The sequence below is a fragment of the Lynx rufus genome, unplaced genomic scaffold (genome assembly GCF_022079265.1).
Source record: "Lynx rufus isolate CCGP_SWC_20201006 ecotype Redwood Valley unplaced genomic scaffold, mLynRuf1.p SCAF_24, whole genome shotgun sequence".
In the NCBI taxonomy this organism is placed as follows: Eukaryota; Metazoa; Chordata; class Mammalia; order Carnivora; family Felidae; genus Lynx; species Lynx rufus.
Window position 1 is genome coordinate 18,152,516 of NW_025814839.1, and position 19,755 is coordinate 18,172,270.

The 19,755-nt window shown below is 45.8% G+C and overlaps 1 protein-coding gene across 3 annotated transcripts in view; it reads left to right on the forward strand.

Annotated features, from left to right (window-relative positions):
* Nucleotides 1-1,336: 1,336 nt before the first annotated feature.
* Nucleotides 1,337-19,755, forward strand: part of AP1B1 (adaptor related protein complex 1 subunit beta 1) — a 54,961-nt gene continuing 36,542 nt past the window's right edge. For 2 of the 3 annotated variants that reach the window (XM_047088052.1, XM_047088054.1), the window contains exon 1: nucleotides 1,337-1,467. The gene's annotated coding sequence lies outside the window, so the exon portion shown is untranslated. Of the gene's footprint in view, nucleotides 1,468-9,134; nucleotides 9,156-19,755 lie in introns of those variants that run through there. The other variant, XM_047088053.1, reaches the window with a different exon arrangement.

Genomic DNA, 19,755 nt, shown 5'->3' on the forward strand with positions numbered 1-19,755 from the left:
TGAAACCAAAGTCACTTGTTTAATGCTGCAATGCATGTAAAGATAGTGCCTTACAATACGAAGTGCTCACCAAATTTGTAATTACATTAAAAAAAAAAACCTATGCAAGTACTCAAAAACAACACAAATAATCTTTAGCTAACCTGAGTGGTTTAAAACATTAGAAATAACACTTAGCAGTTATATATATTTATAGTTCGTAATTGAAATACTTCCCCCCCACACACACAAAAACAAGATGTTCTTTACTTTTCCTTTAATGAACTGAGGAAGCAGTAAAGTCACCTTTTACATACAAGAAATGGGAAATGTTACTTTAGACGTCTAAATCATATTAACTGACTAGTGTTTCAGCATAACTGTTTTATTTACTTGTTTTATAAGTTTATATTTGAGAGCGAGGGAGCATGGAAGGGGTAGAGAGAGAGAGAGAGAGAGAGAGAGAGAGGGAGAGAGGGAGAGAATCCCAAGCAGGGATCAGAACCCTAGCTGATGTCTGAGAACACTTAACCCATTGAGCCACCCATGCACTCCAGCATGACTGTTTTAACAGTCTCATAATGTACTAATAAGCAACTTAAAAAAAATAAGTGTTCTTTTCTCAACCTGAAGTTTATTTTAGAAACCTTTATTATCTTTGCTGAAACATCTTTGACAGAGGTGACACTCATACCCGATTACAAGTGTGCCCAAATCAAACTAATCAAATCACTATCATGGCAAAAAGAAAATACCGTAAGAGTCAGAATACGAGCTTGTCCTAGTTAAACTCATTGCCAGTAAAACATTTTTAAAGAGCAGACACGAAATACTGTTTTAAGGGGGTATGATAAAAAATTATCTATAAGGAGGAGAAAGTATCAGAGTGAGATGATTATAGGAATTGATGTCCTGGCAGACCCAGCAAAAGGGAAAACGGGATATTATGAAGTTCCTCTTGGATAGAAGTTCCTTGGAGGTACATGGAGAATTACAGCTCTGGTTTTGACTCTTCCATTCATAAGGTAAGTGATCTTGAGCAAAACTTTGCCTTTCTGAGAGCCTCAGTTTTTCCGTCTGTAACACAAAAGAAAGATGGCCCTTAAAGTCTGTCTGTACGACCTTCTCCGTTTCCATCACCTTAAGCTACTTAGCGATTAGCTGGCTCCTTTTCAGCGCGCCACCAGAGGCAGCAGCGAAGCAGCGCCGCTGCTAGGGAGGGGTTAATTCCGTTTGCCCCCGCCCCTCCTGGCCCCGCCCCTCGGGCACCACCCCCGCCGGGGTTGCACCCTTGACCCCGCCCCGAAGCCGTGCGTCCACCGGAAGTGCCCGCGCGCGGGCAGCTCACTTCCGCCCGGCAGGTGACAGCCGTGGGGCTCCGAGCGGCCGGCGGCACGGACGCACCGGGGGAGAGGGAGGACGAGGCCGCGGACATTTTGCTGGCGATCCGAGCCGTGCCGTGGCGCCGGGAGCCGTTCGGACCTTCGGGTGAGGAAGAAGGGAGTCCGGCGGGGCAGGGGTGGGGAGGCGGTGGTCTGAGATGAGGGGGTTTGTGGGGTCAGAGGTCACGGAGAGGACGGGGCACTAGATGGGCGAGAGTGGCTTCCCAACCTCCGACGAGGCAGAAGGACTGCGGGTTCATTCATTCGCGCCCACTTGGCCGCCGGCCTGAATCCCCGCCGCTCCAGCCCGCAGCCCCTCCTGGGGCGTCCTCCGGAGAGACTCCTAGACATAGGCCCCTGGGAGCCCGCCTCTGGCCAGACGGGAAACTCCTCTTCGGGTCCTGGTTTCCCCCTTCACATTCTGAGGCCTCCCTGTCGTTCAGGGCCTTATCTCTTTGCCAAGGTTCAAAAAAAAAAAAAAAAAATCAAGAACCGGCCCTGCGCCGCCTGCCCCGCGGTAGGCTTGGGCTTGATCTGTCCCTTGGCGCTTCGTGGACAGGTTATCTGGGGACACCTGTAATCATGTTAAAAATACTGACGAAATGCCAGCTACTGGTTATTGAGCTCCTACTGCGGACCAGACACTGTGCTAAGCACTTTGCATACAATACGTGTAAACTTCACAACAACCCGCGTGAGGTAGCTGTTGTTGATATCCCCATTTTCTCCACAAGGAAACTGAGGCACAGTGAGGTTGAATCACATATGGTAAGGTCAATCCTGTAGTATAGGCAGAGCCAGGGTTCTTACCCAGGGCGTTCAGGGACCTGCAAAGTGCAGAGACCAAAGAGGCTGGAGCAAGGTTGGGGTGTAGGGGCTATTTAGTATCATTAGCTGTCATTCTGTTTATTCACAGCCAGGTAAAGTGTAGTCTTATTACTTTGCATCTAATCTTCATAAGGGGCATTTGATTCACATATTTAGGATGAAACAATCCTGCAGGCTGTTGCTGTAAGTGATTACCACTCGGGACAGAAATGGAAGTTTTTCCTGACTATTGAGAACTGTGAGACACAAAACAGGCCATCCATGAAGCTAATTTGGGAATATTCAGACCCACTGTTAAGAGTGGTTGAGCTGCATTCCTTTTGGAATAAAGAAAGGAAGCGTGTGACACCTAGGGGGACCTTTTGGCCCTGGGTTCTCGAAGAACATTCTCAAGGGAAGGGTCTCTGTCTCTCTGAGAAAAGTGCAGGCCCCTTGGCTTCTTGGCTGGGGAGAGCACATTTGCCTGGAAGATGGTGAGGTCATTTGATGGCCGGAGGACTAGACTCTGTGAGTCTGAGCCTTGTTCCTTTGCAGGCATTCACTTGCTCCATGTCTGCCTCAGTTTCCCTGACAGCAGCACGAGAAGGACCTGCTGCCTTCCTATCCACTGCTGGGTGTTACAAGCCTTAGTGAACCCGTGAAGGTTTCCGCATGCTTCTGGAGAAAGCTGTGATATAATTACTGTAGTACCTTTTTTTTTTTTTTTTAACTCTATGATCTGTTCTCCTAGTTCCATTGAATTCACAGAAACTTAATATTGTCACCTTATCCCCATCCTTCCAAGGGAGGATTCGAGATGAAGCTGCTTGTCCCAGATGGTGGGGAACATGAGCAGAGCTCAGAGCATCTGGCTCCCTGTCCTGAGTTGAGCCCACCAGCCTCCTCCAACCTCTTAAAAATTGTCATGGAGAAAAGCTTCAATAGTTCTCAAAGAATCAGATCCCTCAGAGGTTGTTGAGTATGGGTTGAGCAGAGGCTTCACCCTGGGCAACTGGAAGGGCTCAGAGGTGTAATGGAAAAAGCACTGCCTGACTCCCCATCAGTCAACTCTGAGTTCCAACCCCAGTTCAGCAGCTTCCTGGTAATAATGACTGGGACAACTTACTTGGGCTGGGCCTCCTTTACTTCAGCTCTAAAATGATAGTGACCATCACCTTCTCCCCATCTCCTCTCCCCCAACCCCTGGTAGTCTCGTGTGTGTGTGTGTGTGTGTGTGTGTGTGTGTGTGTGTGTGTGTGTATTAGATAAGGAAATTTGTGCAGAGACTGTTATTGTGGTCGGATGCTTTGACTCTAGGCAGTTGGTGCCTACTGGGGGCCTGTGTCTGAGGAAGGCTGTCAACCCTGCTTTGTGGGGTGTTACTTCCTCTTGCAGAGACCTTTGTATACACAGGACTACTACTACCCTTCTTGTTTCACTTCCTAAAAGTTTCAGGACAAGTTTAGTCTATTGGCCCTACTGGCTCTGGCCTCTCATCTTTTTCTGGTCATCCTCTGAAACTGTTGCTGTCTTGACTGCTCACTTCCCAGAAAACCCTCACGGCTGGCACCAGAGTCTGATGTGCTGACAGTGAGCAAGCATGGCTCGGGTGTGGGTTTTGCACGTTTGTGTAATTATGAAAGCTGAGAGGACATCAACGTCATGTAGATGTTTCTTTTTCTGAACAGGGTTTTATTTTTTTGCTGCTTAAGACAGGTCACTGATAAGTGATCACAGCCCAGAAATGGTTTTTGTGTTGTTTTTTTTCTCTTCACACAGAGAGAAGCAAATAACACCAGAGAGAAAATATCACTTGAGCAGTTGGGAAATCCTTAAAAAAATAATCCTGCTTGATTATCCATCAGTGGCTCCTCATTGCCCTCAGGCTAAAACTCACATTCCTTATCGTGGCCTTCAAGGCCTTTTGGGCTGACTCCAGCCTAGCTCTCCTGCCTTATCTGTCCTACTCCTCACTTCATCTCTTCCCAAGCTGCAGTCAAATTCAGCTGCTTGCCACTTCTGCAGCCTCCAACTCTTTTTACCTCTGTCTCTGTTTTGTGCTGTCCTCATTGCCTGAACACCATTCCCCGTCACACACATGGCTCTTTCTTTGCTGGACCACTACTTGGAGCTTCCTATCTAATCATCTCCCCCACCTCGCGGGCCTGAACTTCCACCGTGTCCTGTGTCACTGATCACGATAGGTTGTCATTGTCTGTTCACTTGGCTGTCTTCTAAGTAAACCGCTCTTAATCCCTGGGGAGAACTTGTCTTAACTGTGTGTGTGTGTGTGTGTCTAGCACTTAGTGAAATGTCTGGCATATAGTAGGTGCTCAGTAAGTGTTCAGTAAATGAATGAATGTTGCCTTGAATTGTTAGGATTCCTTGATTCCTAAAGAATTCAAAGCACTTTCCAGATGATCTCCTGTCCATCCTGATATCACTCCAGGGGAATAGGGAGAAATCTGACGAGTGATAGGATTACTCCTCTTGGGCTGCTGTTGCTACCACCCAGCCAACCACCAGAGTGCTTCAGGGCCTCCAGAGACCTGGGGTTGGGGAGCGGCAAGGAGGTGCTGGTGGTAACCACTCTCTCTAGGTAGTAGGAAGAGTGGCTACATTCATCAAGCGCTTGGTAAGCTGGGCACTGCTGGAGGCTTTGTATGTATTGACCCGTTTTAGCCTCACAAATCCCTCAGGTATGTGACATTGCAATTATCGTTTACAGCGGTGGTATGCTTGTGCTTCTTAAGTTGTGTAGACGCCCTGGAGGGCCCCTGTCACACCTGCTGTAGCCACCTTTCCTATCCCAACCCCTTGTTCTTGGATTGTCTCCCCTGTTATTTAGTGGAGCTGACCTTGGCTGTGGTTTTAGATTCCCAAGTCTCATCCTTTTCGGGTCTTTAGTCTTGGGCTTGATCCCTGACTCCATTAAGAGGGTTTCCCCGAAGTTGGGAGACCCCCTTCCAGTTAAGGTAAGAGTATGGCTGGTTGACTCCAGAATGCCCACAGTTCATCAGCAGCCAGGATGCCTGCCTTAGTGACTGCTCTCCCAGATTTACCATCTCCTCTTTGGACTTGAGCTGGACGATGGTAGATTTGGAAGTCAGGTCTCCAAGGTTTAACACCAGTCCCGCATTGTTCACTTTCAGTACTGAAAACATTCGTCAAAGCAGAGCTCTGTAGAGAAATAGACTTGGGTGACACATACTCTTTGCCACACCTAATTGCTTTTAGGGCCTTAAGCATATTGAGAATGGAATGACAAAATTTCATTAGCTGGTGAGTCTGCTCCTGTGGTCTTCATTCTCTGATCTCTAAGGGCTGAGGGGCTGGACGTTGAGACACTTAGGACAGAGCCGTCACACATTTGGCGTTTATTCATTCAGTATTTATTGAGCCCTGCGGTGTGCCTGGCACTGGGCTAAGTGTGATTGATGATAGGTAAACAAGTCAATTTCTGTGCTTGGGTTGCTTACTGCATTTGAATGGGGTGGGGTTGGGGGGGAGGCAACGAGGAAATAGAAAACAAGTGTAATAATTAGAAAAACTGATGAGCCATGAGGGAAGCAGGCAGAGCAGCCAGCCCCTGTTGAAATGTAAGTCCGATCTCAGAACTCCTGCTCAAAACCCTCTAGCTGCTCCCACCTCACTCAGTGAAAGCCAGAGTTCTTACCTTGACCTGGAAGGCCCCCTCCATTATCTGACCTCATAACCCACCGCTTACTCAGCCTCCCTGCTGTTCTTCAAACATCCCCACTTCTCACTTCTTAGGCCTGGAAGGCTCTTTCCCCAGACAGTGTCACCTGTCACCTTCTCAAGGCGGCCACCTGGTTAAATTTCAACCTCTTTTCCTCCCCTCCCCCACACTCTGTATCCTCCTTCCCTACTTTCTTTTTCTCCATAGCATTTATCACTCTCAGAGATAGTATATTTTGTACTTATTTGGTACTTGTGGGCCCTGTCTACTATTGGAATGCGTGCTCCATGAAGGGAAGGATTTTTATCTGACTTATTCACTGCTGCATCCCTAGCATGTAGACCTGTTTACAGTACATGGGAGGGAGGTGCTCAGCAAATCTGTGACTAGGAACAGGGGTGAGGGTGAGGACAGGAAAATACCTACTTAGTGAGCTCAGGACCATGTCTTTGAAGTGATGTCATCTAAGCCGATATTTGAAGGATAAGTTGGAGCAGCTACTCTAGAAGCTGGAGAGGATAATCCAGGCAGAAGGCTCAGCAAGGGCAAAGGCAGTGAAGAGCTTGACAAAGGACACAGAAGGCCTGTGGGCCTAAAGGGTTACAGGCAGAGGGAAGGGCCTGCCTGTGCTCACTTCATAGCTGTGTCCGAGCACCCTGCCCCCAGCAGTTCATCCCCACCTCCTGCAGCCCTGTCTCTGAGCCGATGCCCATGGGAGCAGGGCATGGCGATCTGGCCTCACTGAGGGAAATGGCCTGGACCTTTCTCCCGCTGGAGGTGTTGCCACCTGATCTTCTCCCTCCTTTGCCCTTTCTTCTCTCTTTTCTTTATTTACTTGTCTTCCTTTGATTGGCTGTAAAATGGGCTACAGGGTCTGACATTTTCAACTTCAGTTTTGTCAAAATAGCTTGACAGCCAGAGAAGACGCATTTCTGATGCTGGCACACCCTGTAAATGGAACAGGGGAAGCTGGTCTCTAGCTGAGGTTGGTTTACAAAACTTGAAATTTCCCGGAGTGGAGAGTTGAGCACTAATCGTTCAGACATTTATTGAGCATCTACTGTTTGCCAGATAACAGTCTAGGAGCTTCACAGTAGTGAATAAAATGGACAAAATCTTTGTCTTCATGAAGCACATTATGGAAGGGGAAAAAAAATAGACAATATAAATACATTTTATAGGGGCTCCTGGGTGGCTCAAGTCAGTTAAACGACCGACTTCAGCTCAGGTCATGATCTGACGGCTTGTGGGTTCGAGCCCTACATCCGGCTCTGTGCTGGTAGCTCAGAGCCTGCAGCCTGCTTTGGATTCTGTGTCTCCCTCTCTCTCTGCCCCTCTTCTGCTTGTGCTCTCTCTCTCTCTCTCTCTCTCTCTCTCTCTTTCTCTCAAAAATAAATAAATAAATAAATTTTTAATAAATAAATAAATTTTATAGTATATTGGTGATAAGTACCTTGAAGAAATACAAAAGGAGGAAAGAAAGAGGGAGTTGGGGAATTGGTTGGGGATGTATACAATTTTTTTTGAAGTTTATTTATTTTGAGAGAGAGAGAGGGTAAGGGATGCTATTAGCGCAGAGCACAACACAGGGCTAGATCTCATGAACCGTGAGATCATGACCTGAGCTGAAACCAAGAGTTGGATGCTTAACCGACTGAGCCACCCAGGTGCCCCAGGGATGTGTACAATTTTAAATAAAGTGGTCAGAGAAGGTGACATTTGAGTGAGATTTGAAAGAGGTGAGGGACTGAGCCATGACACTATCTGAAGAAAGCCTCTGTGGCAAAGTGACCATCACAGCACGTGCAAAGGCCCTGAGATAGAAACACTCCTATTGTGTTTAAGGATCAGCAAAGAGGCGCATGTGGCTGGAATTGAGAGAATGATGGGGAAAACACTGGGAAAAGAGTTGAAAGGAGTAATGGGTGGTATGAGACAGAAGGGATGTATCTCATACTGGCCTTATAGTCCATGAGGCCATGGTAGAGATTTTGGCCTCAAAATCTCTCATGGTAGAGATTTACTCTGAGTGAAGCAGGGAACCGTTGGACAATTTTGAACAGAAGAGTGGCACTTTCTGCCTTAGACGATAATGGGACCATTCTGCCTGTTGCTGAAGTGAGTTGTTGGAAGCAGTGTGGAAACAGCTTTGGTAGCAATCCCAATGAAGAGTGATGGTAGGTTGGGGCCTGGTGGTAGTGATGGTAGTGAATCCGCTTTATGGATTCTGGATTCATTTTGAAGGTAGACCCAGTAGGATTTGCTGATAGATTAGATGTGGGATGTGAGGGAGAGTGTGTGTTGTCAAGGGCAACTGAGGTTCTTAGCTTGAGGTCAGTTGTTAAGTTTGAGCTGCCTGTTAGCTATATGGACATTCAAGTTCAGATGTCGATTAGGCAATTTGGGTATCTGTGCTGGGAGTTCACGGGAGAGGTTGGGTTTAGGGATGTAAACTTGTGGGTGTCAGCATGTAGATGATACTTATAAAGCCTTGACACTGGGTGAGCTTACCAAAGAAGCCAGATAACATTGGTGGGGAAGGGAAGAGGTACCAGGCCTAGGGCCCTCCAGCATTGAAGAAGAGGGAGACGAGGAAGAACCCACAAAGGAGACTGAGAAGGAGCAGGCAGTGGGATAGAGGGGAAGGCGGAGAGCACAGCATCCTAGAATCCAGGGGAAGAAAGTGTTTCAAGGAAGAGGGAGTGATCAGCAGTGTCAAATGCTTGTCAGCGTGAGACTTGTCCTTTGACAGGATCACTGCATCTTCTGCCTGCAGGATCTAACATGCTCTGGCATCCAAGACCGTCTGTGAATCTCATCCTTCTTTGCCTCACCTCATCTACTCCTTTCTTTCCCAAGTCCTTGCCTTCAGCCAGGCAGGGCTTCTCACAAACTCCTGAACACGCAGGCTGGCTTTGGCCTTGGATAAGTCACTCCTCTCTCAGCATCTTTAATTCCTCACTTATAAATGGGTTGGTTACCTTGAGAATTAAATGAGAGAGGGGCTATAAACCACTTAGCACAGAGCCTGCACCCTAGTCAGTGTTGCTGGCGGTTTAGCCTCAGCGGTTTAGCATCTTGTGGGTCTTTTCCAGGTCACCCTCAGCCCTCCTTTTACAAATGTGATCATCTTTTCCTATCCAGGCAAGCCCTTGTTCCTCTAAGAGGGCGTCCCTGGATGTTCTCTCATTCACAGAACCCTCCTCGTCTGAGCAATGGTGGCACTCATCTGGAAGGCATGATTGCTCTGCCGTTCACCCGCAGTCCTTTACCTGACCTCTGCATCTGTAAGATCCCAGAGGGAAAACTGTCCTTTGTCTGCTGTGTGCATGCTCCTATGTGGGGCACAATCCCATCTCAGAGCTGACAGTGCCCCACACTGTTACACATGCTGAATGGATGACTCCAACACTTGACAGATCGTCAGAAAGTATTCCCATTGTATAGATGGGAAAACTGAGATCTCAAGGCACCTTGTTTTATAGTCTTTGGCCTCTTGATAGCAGATCTTTCCAAACATTACTGTCTGTAGATAGTTGAAAACTGGCATGCAATTCTAGAAATAGGTTCTAGAGACCCAGTGCTAACATAAGAACATGGCACGTGCCTGCCTTTACTTCCTTTTCATTTTGAGGTTTTAATTGCTAGTGGGTCTCAGGAGATTGATTTTGGCTAGTCACTTTTCATTCAAATCCCAGGAGGCCCATAACTCAGCACACTCATCCAGACAGGCTTTCACTAGGCACGTTACCAAACTTGACATTCGTGTTGTCCAAGCTGGATGGGCTGGCCCTGAAATAACCTGTAATTCAACATTCGAGGGACTCTGCAGGGATGTGTGGCAACATATTTCACGTATCCTTTAGCTTGGAGTGTGTGTGTTTCTACCAGGGCTTCATTCAGACAGGAGAAGTTGCCTTGCTGGACAGAATGGGACCTGTGGGACCTATTATGAGGCAGGGATAGAGAGGGTCAGTGCTACCGTTTTCTAGCCGTGTGACTCCAGACAAATGCCTTGATCTCTCTGGGCTTCAGTTTCCTCATCTGTAAACTTGTGATATTATCAGTACCTTCTCCACAGATTATTGTGAGGATTAAATGCGAAGCTCTTTACACAGTGTCTGGCCCATGGTGCTCATCTGTTTGCCATTACGACTAGCACTGCCACCTTTGTTCTGAATTTCATGCCAAGCCTAAAGACGAACACAGCTTATTTTCTCACAATTCTTGAACCGACTTGAAAGAGCCTGTCTGTCTGAGTTTGGCGACCACATTGTCTCAGAGAGAAAGTCTGAAATCTGGTTTCTCTACTGCTGATTCACCTTTTAATCTTCAAGTTGGCCTTACCTATTTCCCTGTATATAAAGTGAACTTTAGGACTTACCTGTGAGGACCTTTTCCTTTTTTTTTTTTTTTTTTTTTACTTTGTTTATTCTTGAGAGGGAGAGAGAGAGAAAGTGCACACAGGGAAGGGGCAGAGAAAGAGGGGAAAGAGAGAGAATCCCAAGCGGGCTCCACACCACCAGCATGGAGCCCCATGTGGGGCTCCAACTCATGAACCATGAGATCATGACCTGAGCCAAAGTCGGACACTCAACCGACTGAGCCACACAGGTGCCCCAGGACCTTTTTCCTTTTACGAGGGCCAGTCAGATAAGTGAACAGTGATGAGTGATTGCTGGGTGGTGAGTAGAATCATTATCTCTTATTATAAACTCTAGGCTTCATGGGGCAGGCACATAATCCATAGCATGGCACAGAGTAGGGGAATATTTGTGAATGAATCAACCTGTGGCTTTGAGACAGAACTGAAACAGCCAAACGTGTGGGATGATTAAGTTTGGCTTTTCTGTTCTAAACGAAGAAGAAACAGCACCACCCTAACCCCTCTTATTCATTCTTCCTAGCTTAGTCTTGACAGTCCTTGAGCTAACATGTGCCTAGAACAGGCTTCTGAACAGCTGTTCATCAGGCAAGGGTTTAACAGTGACCTGTTTATTTATTTTTGAGAGAGAGAGACAGACTGTGAGTTGGGGAGGGGCAGAGAGAGAGGGAGACCCAGAATCCCGAGCAGGCTGCAGGCTCTGAGCCGTCAGCACAGAGCCTGACCCAGGGCTCAAACTCACAAAGTGTGAGATCATCACCTGAGCCAAAGCCGGACTCTCAGTCAACTAAGCCATCCAGGCACCCCAACAGTGACAATTTTAAACAGCACTAAAGTTGGAAGCCACCAACAGAAACTTTCAGGGATCATTTTTCCCCTGCTCAAATATCCTTGAATTCAGAGATGAGTCTTGGTGGCTGGATCAGACCTTGCCAAATATCTCCTTCCCCTTTCCCTTTCCTAAAGCTGCTTCTCTGGCTCATCTCACGGTACTGATGGTCTCCCTTGTTAATTCACTGAGTGCCCACCATGCGTAGCGGACTGTGCTACTGCCGCCAACTTCATGCCTCTCGATTGCAGAGCATAGGTTGTTCTGGAACGAATCACTGCTCTGAGACTAGAAAAGTTCTTTCCCTGGCCATTGGCGGGCCGTTTGGGGAATTGCTTGGCTTGTTACTGTTTTCCTTCTTACTGAAGACCTAATAAGGTTTGCTGGCCATGCTGCATTCTGCATTTGTTTTCTCTTGTCCCTTGGAAACGTCTTCTGTCGTGCTCTGAGAATGATCATGCTTCATTTCCTCTAGTTTGATAGCCTGGAAGAACACTCATTGGTGAAAAAATGGATTTCTCATCTAGCAGAGAATCACAAAACGTGAGATGTGGGAGGGAGTTTGTCTGTCATTTGATAGGCCGAAACTCTTGTCCCTGGAACTGTGGGCTGCCTGAAGGGCCCCTGGTGAAGGAGGGGAGTTGAGCATTCTGGAATGAGCTAGGCTGTAGGTCCCCCAGTCTTATGTCAACCAGGGCAGTCATGTTTTTGTTTTAAACAGTTTGAAAAGAAGAAGGGGCTTGAAAAGCCATTGATTTGGTTGACAATTGGAAACAATTTCTTGTTTGACAATTGGAAAAAGCAAGTCCCAGAGATGAGGGGATTTGCCCAGGGTCATACAGCTGTTGGTAGCAAAGCTAGATTTCCTGGCAGCTATCTTGGCATTGGGTCAGCCTTGCCATGTTTGTTGAAAGTTATCCACAAAGGCTTATGTCCCTGGTCTGCCCCATCGTCACTCTCATCAGGGAGCCCTCTTATCTTGATTTGTTATAGGCCCCTGGTTTTGTGACTTCTCTGGGAGCGTTTTCATTCATTTTGTCAGCAAACATTTGGTGAGCTCCTGGAATGTGCCAGGCATAGTGCCAGTCACTGGGTTGACAGCATTAAACAGGACAGATCCCAAATTAGAGTCATGAGGAGGGCTGTGGAGAAGTCCATGATATGATTGAGTCAAATGTCGGGGAGACCTCTACCCCTCTGGGTCTGGAGAGTTTGAGCTGAGACTGAGGATAAGCATGGGGCTGGGAACAGTGCTTTCAACAGATGCTCCCCTGTTTTGTAAACTGCATTATATTTGGGGTGCCTGGGTGGCTCAGTCAGTTAAGTGTCTGACTTCAGCTCAGGTCAAGATCTCACAGTTTGTGAGTTTGAGCCCTGCAGCAGGCTCTCCACTGACAGCTCGGAGCCTGGAGCCTGCTTCAGGAGCCTGCTGTCTGTCTCTCTCTGCCCCTCCCCTGCTTGTGCGTATGCACATGCGTGGTCTCTCTCTCTCTCTCTCTCTCTCTCAAAAACAAATAAACTTTGGGGCGCCTGGGTGGCGCAGTCGGTTAAGCGTCCGACTTCCGCCAGGTCAAGATCTCGCGGTCCGTGAGTTCGAACCCCGCGTCGGGCTCTGGGCTGATGGCTCAGAGCCTGGAGCCTGTTTCCGATTCTGTGTCTCCCTCTCTCTCTGCCCCTCCCCCATTCATGCTCTGTCTCTCTCTGTCCCAAAAATAAATAAACGTTGAAAAAAAAACAAAAAACAAAAAAAAACAAACTTTAAAAAACCCTGCATTATATTTGAAAAAGGTGATACATACTTGTGATGAGCACTGGGTGTTATATGTAAGTGATGAATCCCTAAATTCTCTTGAAACCAATACTACACTATATGTTAACTAACTTGAATTTAAATAAAATCTTGGAAGAAAAAAAAAGAGGTGATATATGCACAGGGTAGAAAATTCCCAAGATAGAAGCTGGTGAGTGATGAAAGGTCAGTCTCTCACACTATCCCTTGGCAATCCAGCTTCTTTTCTGGAGGAAACTACTGTTAACTTTTCTTGTTTACCCTTTCTTCTTTCTTTCTTTCTTTCTTTCTTTCTTTCTTTCTTTCTTTCTTTCTTTCTTTTTATTTTTAATTAAAAAAATTTTTTTAATGCTTTTATTTATTTTTGAGACAGAGAGAGACAGAGCATGAGCAGGGGAGGGGCAGAGAGAGGGGGAGACACAGAATCTGAAGCAGGCTCCAGGCTCTGAGCTGTCAGCACAGAGCCTGACATGGGGCTTGAACTCACAGACCATGAGATTATGGCCTGAGCTGAAGTTGGATGCTTAACCAACTGAGCCACCCAGGCGCCCCTATTTTTAATTTTTTTAACATTTATTAATTTTTGAGAGACAGAGCATGAGCGGGGGAGGGGCAGAGAGAGGGAGACAGAATCTGAAGCAGGCTCCAGGCTCTGAGCTGTCAGCACAGAACCCGATGCGGGGCTTGAACTCACAAACTGTAAGATCATGACCTGAACCGAAGTTGGATACTTAACCGACTCAGCCACCCAGGTGTCTGCTTGTTGCTTGATTGCTTGCTTGCTTCTTTTTTTTTTTAAGTATTCTCTGCCCTCAAAGTAGGGCTCGAGCTCACAACCCCGAGATCAGGAGTCACACCCTCCACCGACCGAGCCAGCCAAGTGCCCTGTTGTGCCATATTTTTTTTTTAATGTTTATTTATTTTTGAGAGAGACAGAGACAGAGCGCAAGTGGGAAAGGGGCAGAGAGAGAGAGAGAAGGAGAAACAGAATCTGAAACAGGCTCCAGGCTCTGAACTGTTAGCACAGAGCCTGATGCGGGGCTTGAACTCGGGAACGGCAAGACCATGACCTAGGCTGAAGTCGGACAGTTAACCAACTGAGCCACCCAGGCACCCAATGTTGTGCCATAATTTTTAAACAAGCACTCTGTGGAAGGACATTTAAAGTGTTTACAATAGTTTGTTGTTACAAAGAATGCTACACGAATAACTACATGATCTACGCAGTGTGTGTGTGTGTGTGTGTGTGTGTGTGTGTGTGTGTGTAAATATAAATAAAACAAATTCCTAGAAGCAGACTTGCTGGGTCAAAGGGTCAGCACCTTTGCAATTTTCAGAGCTGTTGCCAAATTGATGTAGAGACTGTAGCAATATAGACCCTCGTTAGCATCATATGAGGGTATCTTTTTTCCCACATCAGCATGAGCATGGCATATTATCAGATTTTTGGGTCTTTACCAGTCCAGTGGCTCATGGATGGTATTTCATTATAGTATCAATTTCTCTTATAAGTAAGCTTAAACCATTGTTCTTCATTTTCTCCAAACACACCGCATCCTTTGCCATTCTGTTTTTAGACACTTTTTATGTATTAAGGCAAATAGGCTTTTGTCTGCAATATGATTAAAATTTGTGTGTGTTTATCATATTTTGGGGTTTTTTTATTATGTTTTTGGCCATGCAGGAAAACTTAATTTTTATATAATTGAACTCCTAGATTTCTTGATTTAATGTCATACTCAGAAAGGCTTTATTTCCTCTAGAGTATACAATTTTCTATTTTTCTTCTTCAACATTGAGTTTTATTTTGTTATTTAAAAAAATACAATATTTGTATGATTTATACCAAGTGAAATGCTCAGCTCTTGAGCGTATAGTCTGGCCAATAGTGCGTCAATAGAGAGATCATAGGGGGCCTGGTAGACTCAGTTGGCTGGAGCGTCCGACTTCAGCTCAAGTCATGATCTCATGGTTCGTGAGTTCGAGCCCCGCGTTGGGTTCTGCTGACAGCTCAGAGCCTGGAGCCTGCTTCAAAGTCTGTGTCTCCCTCTCTCTCTGTCCCTGCCTTGCGCACGCGCTCTCTCTCTCTCTCTCTGAAAAGTAAAATAAACGTTAAAAAAAAAAAACCTAAAAAAATAAAAATAGATCATTTCCATCACCCTTAGAGTTCTTTTTTTTTTTTTAATGTTTTATTTATTTTTGAGAGAGAGTGCATGAGTGGGAGAGAAGCAGAGAGAGAGGGGGACAGAGGATCCAAAGCAGGCTGTGTACTGACAGCAACGAGCCCCATGTGGGGCTTGAACTCACGAACCCACGAACCATGAGATCATGACCTGAGCCGAAGTCGACCCTCAACCAACTGATCCACCCAGGCGCCCCACCCCTAGAATTCTTTTGTGCCCCATTCAAGACAGTCCTTCTCAGCTAGAAGCATCCACTGATCTGACTTTTACCACCATAAGTTAGTTTTGCTCTTCTACTTATTCTAGAATTTCATGTAAATGGAATCCCACAACATTTACAATGTTTATACTTGTCAGTGTGCTTTCATTCCCACATTGTCCCCTGTCGGAAGAAATGAGTGAACTAAGAGCGACAAGTGCTGACGTCCCCATTTTTCAAGAGAGGAATTGGATCATAGAGATGAAGTAAACTAATATCAATTCAGTGTTCTTTCTTTTAAAATTGTTACTGTTGGGGCACCTGGCTGGCTCGGTCTCTTCATCTCAGGGTCATGAGTTCAAGCCCCACACTGGGCATGAAGCCTACTAAAAAAATACTAATGATTAAAAGAAAAGAAAATAATTACCATTATTAGCAATTTTGAGACCTTGGAGAAAACTTAAAATATGTTCAATGTTCTTCATGTATTTTTTGTACATTTAAATACATTTTATTAGCTTAAAACACAAAAAGATTCTTTATCTCTTGTTCATAAAACTACAATGGGATATGTGAAGACTCACAAATTTAGAAGGTGTTGAGGACTTTTTTCCTTAAATCTAACTCTAACTCCAGTGGCTAAACTTCAAACTCTTTAGCTGGGAATGTTTTTATGAGTTTTTCTTCCATTTTCTTCCTAGGACCTACCTCATTTTGCCACTCCTAGATTGCATTACATCTTTGTCCTAGCCAATGTGTCAGTGTTTCTTACTGAGGACTTTTTTTTTTTTTTTTAATATTTACTTACTTTTTGGGAGAGTGCAGTGGGGGAGGGGCAGAGAGAGGGGGACAGAGGATCTGAAGCTGGCTCTGCTCTGACAGGCTGACAGCAGTGAGCCAGATGTGGAGTTCAAACTCAACGAACTGCGTGATTGGGACCTGAGCAAAAGTCAACCAACAGAGCCACCCAGGTGCCCCCTTACCAAGGACTTCTTTAAAATTCTTTTAGAAAACATAAAACTACTCCATTTCAGGCTTTGTTTCTCTGTTACTCAGTTTCTTTGCTTTAAGCCTGGTGGCAGGGGAAAGCAGGAGTGTGGGTAGGATTTTTTTTTTTTTTAAGTAAAATTACTAGGGACTTGTCCTGGAATTATGGGATCAAAGCCATAACTTTGCAAGTGTGGGAAGGTAGATTTAAGGTGAGCACAGCATCTGTGGCTCCTCAGAGACAGAACCAGTCTTTCCAGGTGTACCCCTCTTTAATTTTGACTTTCCCTCCCCTTGAGGCATTCCTTAGCCTGTAAATGCTGAAAATGAGGGGTATCCCAGCCCAGAATGCTGTCTCCTTAGCAAAAGTGACTCATCACACTGGCCAGAGCAGTTTCCAAACCAAAAATTCCCTCCAATTAATTGTTTTTTAAAGTGCGTCCTGCCACTTCCAAAGATGGAATCCAAACCCTACGCTTTTTCTTGCCTGAATTGGCTGTCTGTTTTCAGTTGTGGCTCATGTGTGCAATCAGATCCATCACACAAGGTCTTTAACCCCTTTGGCCTCCATTAGTAGGGACACAGCATATGGTGATAGCTGAGCGGTGCCAGGGAAAGCACCAGCCTTTCCTGGGGCATCTGCAAGTCTGGTCCTTTAGACCAAACTGTAGGGTTTTCTCCATTGCTTCAGAAAGAATGAAAAATCTTTTGCACTGACATCTAAGAGGCAACTGCAGAGAAAGGACACAGGAGATAACCACCCTTAGCAGATCAACCAGGTGTAATTGATCTTCCACAGTGAAGGCAGGTTTCTAAAATCTGTGCTCTGGGTGGCTTTGCAAAAGCGTTTTCACTTCTCCCTACCACCCTTTCCTCCTTCACTTTATTTTCCTATATGTGAAACAACTTCAGAGGGATACAGTTTCTGCATCATCAGTCCCCTTGGGCCCTCTGCAGAGGGATATGTGAAATAGACACTGCAGAGAAAAGAAGCAGCCAGCACCCGGGCTGGGTAGCAGTTTAAGTTGTGAGTAGTTGCTTAGCACCTATAAAAGGAAGGGTGTCATCAAAGCTCAGCATTATAGGGGTGACAGCAGCTGTAGGGGTCTAATTAGCTGACCCTGTGGCTCTGTTGCTTTTTTTAATCCCCCAAAAGAGAAGCTTCTTACCCTTTCTTCCACCTGAGTGGTTGCATACAACACAGATCTGTCCCCAGGAGGTTGTGTTCTGGGAATTGAGGGGGCCCCCAGATGTTTTGTGCCTGCAGATAAAGGGAAAGCCCCCGACAGCCTCCTCTGTTGGAGAAGGAAGAATTTCTGGGCAGCGCAGACATTAGACATCTAAGGTAGTTTTTGCTTTTTGTTCACTTTGATTTCCTTCTGGATTTAGCAATGGAGGGGTTTATATGTTACTGTGATTCTTTCGGTCTACAATTTTTAGCCCCTTTTGCTTTCATTGATCCCTCTTCTTAGACTAAACTTGGAGAAATGGGGTACTTCTGTTTTGGATACCACTGCTAGTTGTGTTCATGCTTGTGACTCCTGAAGCCATACAGCCCTTTGTTGTGTGGCAGACATCCCATGATCTTGTTTACCTGCTCATTCTCAACACTCCAAAAGAAACCCCTGTAGGTTGGTGCGATTTCTCTGAGAAAATGGCTTCATGTGTGCTCAAAAGAAAATTATTTTCAGTGTAAGTAAACTCCTGTAGGAAACAAATGCTAGATAGTTACATAACCGAGCTGTCAGAGAGCAAGCTGAGGCTCCTGGGGATGTTCCTTGGCCCCTTTTCGTTTCTTTTAACAACTATCAACTCAGACTCAACACTGGCCATGTGCAGAACCCTGGGCCGGGTGTGAGGAAGGAGGATGGATGGACCCATGGACCGGGCTGACCTGGTGGATCCGTCCATAGTCCTGACTGCTGCTGCCACAGCCTGCAAGCTAGAGTCCCCCTGTGGGTCTGCCATCATCAGACGCCACGGTCTCTTTTCCTCTTTGTACTGTTTTGTCAGCGAAGCCTTTATTCCTTTATTCTGACGGGATCCACAAAGGATGTGAGGCAGCCCTGAGACAGCACATGCTTGTTTTCCTTTGATTAGTGAGACGAGATCTATGGGTGTCTCAGTTGGGGAACGGTCTCATTGCCATCCTGCCATGAATACAAGCTTAGTCTGGAGAATTCAGTTGGGCTGAAGAGGAGCTATGTCAGCTTTGTTTCCAGAGACTTTTGAACTGATCCTGACCTCTCACATCCATCCCACCATTAACCTCCATCTTGCCCCGCATAGTAACGCATTGAAAGAAGATGTTAATGGATTCTGTGTTGTTGTTTTCTAAGTGTATTTATTTTTATTTTTGAGAGAGAAAGAGCATGAGCAGGGGAGGGGCAGAGAGAGAAGGAGAGGGAGAATCCCAAGCAGGCTCCGCACCAGTCAGTGCAGAGGCCCACCACAGGACTCCATCCCACAAACCGTGAGATTATGACCTGAACCGAAGTCAAGAGTCAGATGTTTAACTGAGCCAGCCAGGTGCCCTTATGTTTTTATTTGTAATGAATTTATTAAATTTTTTTTGATTTCAAGTTTTTATTTAAATTCTAATTAGTTAACATGTAGTGTGATATTGGTTTCAGGAGTAGGATTTAGTGATTCATCACTTACATATAACACCCAGTGTTCATCACAAGCGCCCTCGATGGGTTCTATGTTTAAGTCTCTTCCATGGAGGCAACAAAAGGGACAATGTGAGTGAGTTTTTTCCGTTCAAATTCGTATTTTTTTGGTTGTGTGGTTTTCTGTACCATGTGAGATTACAGGTAGGACTGAACAGTTGTACTTGAAGGTCTTATGGTGTTTGGACCAAGTCCTTAGCCCCTGTCAGGGCTCCGTCCTCCCTTTCAGGTAGGGGAAACAATTCCTTCATTGATAGAATACAGCTGCTGAGCTCAGGCAGCCCTGAGATCGTCTCTCAGTTTAGCCATTTACAAGCCATGTTTGGGCAAGTTACTTAACAACCCTGAGCCTCAGTTTCCTCATCTGTGAAATAGGGTTAAAAACCAGTTATCTTATTGGTAGGATTAAATGAGATGATATGTGTAAAACCCTTGTCTGTGATAGGGGCTCTGTAAATGGATGCTTCTAAACGTTAGAACCACCTCAAGAACATCTGCCATGTATCCAGGGTGCTTGGCCCCTGTGTAGCATCTTTAATCTCCATCTGTTCATCAGGGTGAACTATTGTAGGTACATAGTAGATACTCAGAAAATGTTGAATGAACAAGGGTGCCTTGGTATTTTGTCCTGTTGCCTTAGAACAGCACTTCACACTGTGACAAAAGTCATTGGGAGGTGTCCTGACAGATGTTTGAGGAAACTGGCCAGTTAGATTTGAGGAATGCTGGAGAGTCTACAGTATATAGATAGATTCTAGCCCTCTCTAGAGACGAATAGTGCATACCACTGTTAGAGAAGCTCGGAAAAGTTGGGGAGAGAAGAAATCTTCCCATCTTTTCCAAT